A 7,696-nucleotide genomic window follows, 5' to 3' on the forward strand; every position below is an offset into this window, starting at 1 on the left:
GACAAATATTTGGAAACAGCCGGCTTAACCAGTCTGTGTTCTTCCGCTTAAAATAACCTTTTTCTAATGATCAATAGAGAATGTGAAGCACAGCAGAGGAGGAACCCTTCATGAATTTCATCTAATGGCCCTGATCAATGGCAGCTAATACAAGAAACAAAACGGGGTCGTGACACACACATGGCAGAACATGAGGTCAGAGGAAAGGTCACAAATAATGAACACATCTCTCCACATTAAAAAGAAAGCATTGACACCCCTGAGCTGGGGGGCTCTGCTGGTCACTGGACACTTAGGATGAGCTGAAACTTCTTTTAAAGTTTAGATCAGCAGACTTCTTGGTTAGATCTATAGGTATGTGGTACTTACTGTGTTATAAATCCTCCAGATTTGCAGATAAGCTTTACAGGGAATGGAGTCCTCAAATCCAACTTCAGTCCCAGTATTGAGGGAGTTTAAATCACATCTTATGACTGAAATCGTGCCATCTCCAGGTCTGGGATAAGGGGGGTGATTATGGTGGTGAGTAGAATGCTGGCTGTGTGGGTTCTGGCTTGTGTTTGAAGGCAAAACAAGGCAGATGGGTTAAAAGGGAAGTCAAAGTAGAAGATGGGAGGAGATGAGAGGGGGCTACAGTGGACCAGAAGTCCATCCTCAATCCTAGCAGCATCTGTCCCCTCCCACCCACCTAGCTACCAGCTACTGGCCAATCAGGCTTCATTTTAAGTGTGGCCCCTGGAGAGTCCACTGCCCGACCTACAATAAATTATCTGCCTCCAAGACATATCAATCATCATTTTTATTACAAATAATTCCATATAATGAAATATTACACAAATATATAAAACACACACACATTATATATATTTTGTTTATGTATACTACTGTCCTTGCTGTTGGGGGTGCTGAATAGTGATCATATGGATACAGCACCTTATCTGACAATAAGCCTATTGCATCGGAAAGATCCGCAATTAAAATCTATTGATCTCGGTACTGATTAGTTAAATTAAGGACAAGATCCGATAATATTTACACCCAACATTTGATACACAGCTGCAGAAATCTATAGAGACATTGATTATTAATTCCGACATTTTTTTCCCTGCCAAAAACTGCAGAAGTTCCTTGTGCTCCAATTTGATCCCTATATATTTGTGCACATGTTGCCAATGAAATAAATATGAAAAACATAGTATTATAACACTTTGAAATATGGTAGAGAGCATTCAAGGCGGATCCGATCTGAAAGTACATTCAATTATATATGTCCCCAAAATTGTACAATTCTAAATTATATATAGAGAATACAACACAAACTCTTTACAGTCGTTTAAATAGGCAAATAATAGTTATTAGGCAGCTGGTAGGTATACTGTGGCTTATTTTCTTGACCTTTTTAACAGTACAAATACAATATAAACAATTCAATTACTAATACAAAAATAAAAAGGAGTATATATATTATGTAAAACGTATAATAAAAAAAAAAAAAGAGAAGAAACGCATTAGATATTACCAAAAATTGAACGAATTTCGATAATCCAGTGAACCTGATATATTTCAAATCTGGATCTAGAAGTATATCAGACGATATGAATGTTCTATACAATATCCACAGGTTCCATGATCGAACAAAAAGCGAATAGATTATGTTATATCCAATATATTCAATACGAAATATATTATTTAAAATACACTTCTACTACATATATTAAACTCCACATGGTGCCAGAGGAATTATTAGTAAACGACACTTGTCTCTTATGTTGTGTTTGCTTTGCATTATCTGGTTCAGGGTTCTGACTATACAGGTTTGTGTTGTATTGCTGACGGGTTCCATTTTTGGGATGTATTCTTAGGTGCAGGGTTCTCAATATACTTATTACATGTTTGTGCTGTATGGTGCTAGGTTCTAATTTTACTTGTGTGTGTTGTATTATTTAGTGCAGGGTTCTCACTGTATATACTTGTGTTGTATTAATTGATGCTTGGCACACGTTTCTGTTGTATTATTTGGTGTAGGGTTCTCATTGTATTTGCTACATGGTGTGGAGAGAAAATAGGACTCTGCAGGTTACTAATCCTAATAATGGTTGTGAAGAGCCCCAGATGCCCCAACTATTCATTGTATGTTTATAAACACACAGAGCTGCAGGTAGATCCCCACCCTGCTTTGAGTATCCCTGATCAGCAGGGTGCATCACTGACCCATAGTAAACACTGCAATGACAAGGCTGCCTGATTACTGTACACAGAGAACAGCTGATCAGGGCAGCACTCCAACAATCCAAGCATTAACATATTAAAGGAAGGAGGGAAGGACCATGCACACGTCATAAAACTAATATCACTGTGGTAAGTGCCCCCATTACTATACACAAAGAACAGCTGATCAGAGTCCTGACCATCATTACTCTACTCAGTAATAACATAAGCAGGAGGACAGGGTTCTGATAATACTGAGTTTGAGACCCAACACACAGAGCACTTACTGGGGCAAGTCAGCTTCTCTGGCTGGTCATATAAAGAATGGCATTTTGGCATTGACGAAGTAGCATTATTTGCATGTTCAGTATGTCCAGCAAAGAAGGACCCTACGGTGTACAATGTGGTAGAAATGCTCAGGGATTGCATTTGCTGTGGGTGAAAACCCACATCATCAGTAAAATGATTTATCTCTGCTTTTCAGGTGCTATTGGTCCATCTAGACGCAATAGCAAACCCCATACAGTCTGTTAAGAAACTTTTACCCTTCATGTTCCTTGGATAGGTGCAACTTGGATACAACTTTGGCTTTGACCAGTGATAATGGACAGCTGTTGCATAATTGTTGTATTGTATAACATTCAGGTACAACTTTCATGCAACTTTTGAGGGTCAACATTGAAATCTATGGCCCTCAAGTTGCATGAAAGTCAAACCAAAAGTAGTTCATGAACTACTTCTAAGTCGCTGCAACTTTAAGTCGCACATATATGAATGATTTTCATTGTAAAACATGGGGAACGACTTGTCATGCAAATTTACTGCCCAAAATTGCACGACAAGTCGCACAAGTGTGAATGGACCCCAACTGTGCCAAAATAGGAGTCAAAAACACAATACCAATAAAATCCAAGCTCTTTATTTCAAATATTTTGAGACCAATTATTATTAATATTATTATTATTAGACAGGATTTATATAGCGCCAACAGTTTGCGCAGCACTTTACAACATGAGGGCTGACAGTACAGTTACAATACAGGAGGAATCAGAGGGCCCTGCTCATTAGAGCATACTATCTAGAAGGGAGGGTCAAGTGAAACAAAAAAGGTAATAACTGTGGGGGATGAGCTGATGGAGAAAATAGACACAAAGTTGTTGGGTGTGGGTAGGATAGTCTTTCTCTGAATAGGAGGGTTTTCAGGGATCGTCTAAAAGCGAATAGAGTAGGAGATAATCGGACAGATCAGGGTAATAAGTTCCATAGGATTGGAGAGGCTCTGGAAAAGTCCTGGAAGCGAGCATGGGAGGAGGTGGCGAGGGAGCTAGAGAGCAGGAGGTCTTGAGAGGAACGAAGACCAATAAAATATATGTAATGAATATCAATGCAGGCCATATCAGCAGCTATCATATAGACCAGCAGTCACAAACCAGAACATTTTGGTGGTCCCCAAGGGTTCTTCCTCAAATCAACATTGTGGTGGATGTATACTGCCCGATGTTGTTTCCAGTGTTGTTCTCAATGTGCGCTGACAGTCAATACTGTCAGCACGCATTGATACCTGATGCCTCCGCTGTAGTTCAGGCTCCTGTGAAACCAGAGGGAGGCACTGGGAGTAGTGCAGAGAGCAGGAGGTGAAGGAGGGGACTTCCAATGGCATCGCTGATCACAGATTGTGGGAGGGAGCACGGAGCTCAAGCACATGCCTGGAAAAGGGGGTGAGATACAAAGATGAGTCTGTGTGATGCAGAGTGCAGGGGGTGGGGGGGGGCAGAGTGTCGGAGCATTGTGTGCATAAGGCAGGAGTGTTATCCAGGGTGAGGGGGGCAGAGAGCCGGAGCATTGCGCGTATAAGGCATGTAAAATTCTTGTTAGTGGTCCGTGTGATTCAAAATTCTGAGTTTAGTGGTCTGTGAAATCTGAAAGGTTGACGACCACTGATATAGACATGCTATATCAACGCATTTCGTTCATTGGGCTGCCTCAGAATCCATGCCCAAATACAAAAAAAAGATATGGCTCTAACATATAGCATTGAACCAGGCAAGGTAGAAGAAAGTGAGAGGCCAAAAAATCCACAACAATTCACACAGGATGTCTAAACATGCTGTTCCTGGAGCCAATATAGTAGATAAGGCACTTATTGGATAGAAAAGACTCAACAGAGAACTGATGGTAAATCAGCGGTCACAACAATGGGTCAATAATACCTTATACGAACATGTGGCGTGGGTCCCTACTTCATCAACCTGCAGCAAATTAAATTAAATTAGTTCACATTTGCACCGGGTTGAAGGAGACCCATGCTGTATGTTCGTAAAAGATATTGACCCAATGGCGTGACAGCCGATTTACTATCAGTTCTCTTTTGAGTCCTTTCTATGCAATAAGTGTCATATCTACTATATTGGCTCTGGGAACAGCACATTTAGGACATTAAAGTTAATTGTGGATGAGCTTTTGGTGCCTCACTTTCTTCTATCTTGCCTGGTTCAGCGCTATATTTTGTTAGAGCCATAGCGTTGTTTTGTATACGGACGTGGATCCTGAGGAAGCTCAATGAGCGAAACGTGTTGCTCCAGAACGCCCTTATTACACAGTCTATATAACAGCTGCTGATATGGCCTACAATGATGTTCATTACTTATATTTTATTATTGGTCTTTGTAAATAAGAGCTTGAATTTTATTGGCATTGTGTTTTTGACAATTAATGTCCCATAATAAGTTGTTCCTCCCCCATCAAGGGGCGTGAAGGAAAAAAATTGCTCGATTTCAATAGGGATGGTGTGTGGGATTTATCCTGTTTTCTCAGGAGTTGTTATGAAATACATTGCTGAAGTCTATGTATGAAATACCATGAGAAAATCATGGAACAGAAGGAAAAATGTGAAGGTTACATCAAAATTGCATAATTGCAAACTGTCCCGTATTTGCCAGGACAGTTATGATTTTTAGTTATTTGTCCTGCAAAGTCTACATCCTGAGCTGTGTCCATGGAATCCCAGTGTTGACAATGTAAATGTGTTTGGGGCCAGGTCATGGGACACCAGTCATCGTCTAGTGTGGGGTTGTGGAGGCCAATAAGCATTTAGGGAGCAGCAGTGGGTGGGTATCAGAGAAAGCTTGAGCAGAGGATTTCCTGCTCTTTGGATCCATCAGTCTACATAGTGTGTGGAATGGTAACAGCTCTCAGTGCTGCCCCTGCTATGTGTACAGTGATAATTACCTGGATCCTCTAACCCTGCCAGGTATGTAGGTGCTATAACTTCTCATGATAAATGCCAGTTCTCCGAGAGGTGATAGTTCCAGAGGAATGGGTGTGGAGGGCATTGTGTGTATCGGTTTACATGGAAGTCATCAGGGGCACTGAATATGGGGGAAGAAGTGGGGGGGGGGGTTAAGTGCTGGGGAACTGCTCTCATTTACATGGTCTACATATGGCCATATTAGGTCAATGATGTCATGAGCATCCCCATCCCTTTGCTATGTTAGCTATGGGGCAGTGAAAGTCCTGGCTAGAGCTGGTAGGGCACTGAACCTGGAAGGTAGTTGTCAAGCTGCCAAATCAGTTGTGGCCTGGACATTCCCGCTGCTGCATGTAACCAAGGAGAAGGAATACTTATGGCATCATTAAGCTAATATGGCCACATAGCCATATTTTGGCAATGACATTGTCCAAATATGGCCATCAGGTGACGCTCAAATGAAACCTGTGCTCTTCTTTGTTTGCTAGGAAATAGTGGTGGTAAGAGAGCCAGTGCAGTACCAAGGACAGCTAAAAAAGGACTTGTGGTGCAGAGCTTGAAAGATTCAAACTCTGGTAACATCATTCTGTGCCCCTGATCTGAAAATTTCAGTTTACTGAGCTGTTGGAGTGGAATGCTGGAGACATTACTATCATTGCAGATCACACTGCAGTTAAGCATTATTAAACCAAAAAAATAAATAACTTATATTACAGCTTACCAATCCTTAAATGTGGTGGTTGCATTTGCTTTCATGTTCTGGGCTTTTTTCCACCCGATGATTCAGCCAGTAGCACACTCCTTGTCTTAGGGTGTCTCCACTCTGGATGGAGGAGTATTTTAGACACCCTTGGACAGCAGCACTGTCAATCTAGGTAGATGGTAGGCCTTACGGATTGCATTCCAGAACCATGGACAAACAAAGTCCAAAAGTATGGCCAAATTTATTAAAAATACATGTTAACTTCATAAAACCAGTCCTATTGTCAGATATCATAGGAGGGGTGCTACTGTGTTCATGATGTACAGACATGTTTGTTCCAACTGCATGTGCACTTCTCACACCTTGGGCCTAAGGGCTATCTGCTGAAACCCAAAGTGAAAAACGTTTGAACGTGTTTAATGGTGCAACTCTCTTAATACCCCCCCTCCTTGCTTACCCTACACACTATATAGAAAGTGTCTGACACCTCCCTAAAAAAGGCAGGGGAATCAACACCCAAAAGGGTGGGACACACTAACAGGGCTGGTGCCCCTTTTGTCTCCCCACCATAAACATGGCACACCCTGGTGCCATTTGAAAGCATCAAGTTCTCCTACAGTTAAAATGTACTGTATACACTTTTAACACAGCGCAAGTGAAACTTAATAAGATATATGGGAAAACAGTTAACAGAAAAATTTACAACAATCAAAGTAAAACAACAACTAAACCAAGTAGCAACCGGGTAAGATTATGACCTTGTCCTAATGGAAGATAGGCAGCCCTGGCCCATGGGATAGGAAACACATGAGCGTAGTCCACCTTACATAGTTCATCTAGAAATGTACCAGTCTGAATTGCCATTCCCATGGAAGGGCATCCAAACACGGGTGCAGTACTTTGACACTGGTTCATATACATCTACTGTCCCTTTCAGTGCAAGGGCATATCCTGAACACTCCCTCAGTTGTTCAGCATCTTCCTCTCATATCACTTTGTTCACACATGTAGCTACCACTTCAGACATGTCCTCTCTTGAACATATTCCCTCCCAGATGGAAAGGGTCTCTTCCAATTCTGAAATTGAAGACATAGCCCACTTGCAACAATAGTCCTCCACAATGTCCAGCTCTGCCAAGGATGCCTCGACCCCCAGCTTTCAGGGATTACAGACTCATACCCCACCTCTACAGCTATTCCAGGGATTCCTGGCTTGCACTCTAACTCTATAGCTACCCCTAGCGCTGTTCAGAGTGTCTGGCCTTCTTTTGCAGGAGGCATTGTTGCAGCAGCTGGTGTATCACTACACAGGTTACCTTTGCTTGGTAGGAGGCAGGGGATTTATGTATACCAGTCAAACTTTGTCCAAAGTCCACAACTTTGGCAGGTTCCTTTCTGGCGAGCAACTCGCACAGAAAGACTTTGCAGCAGGCCTATTTGCAAAGACATTGAATCAAAACCAGTGTGCAACAGCAGGAACAACTCCCTTAGCCTGTTGAAGCATTGGGTAAAGTACTTAGCGGCTTGGAAGTGCAAGC

The sequence above is a fragment of the Aquarana catesbeiana genome, linkage group LG05 (genome assembly GCF_042186555.1).
Source record: "Aquarana catesbeiana isolate 2022-GZ linkage group LG05, ASM4218655v1, whole genome shotgun sequence".
Lineage (NCBI taxonomy): Eukaryota > Metazoa > Chordata > Amphibia > Anura > Ranidae > Aquarana > Aquarana catesbeiana.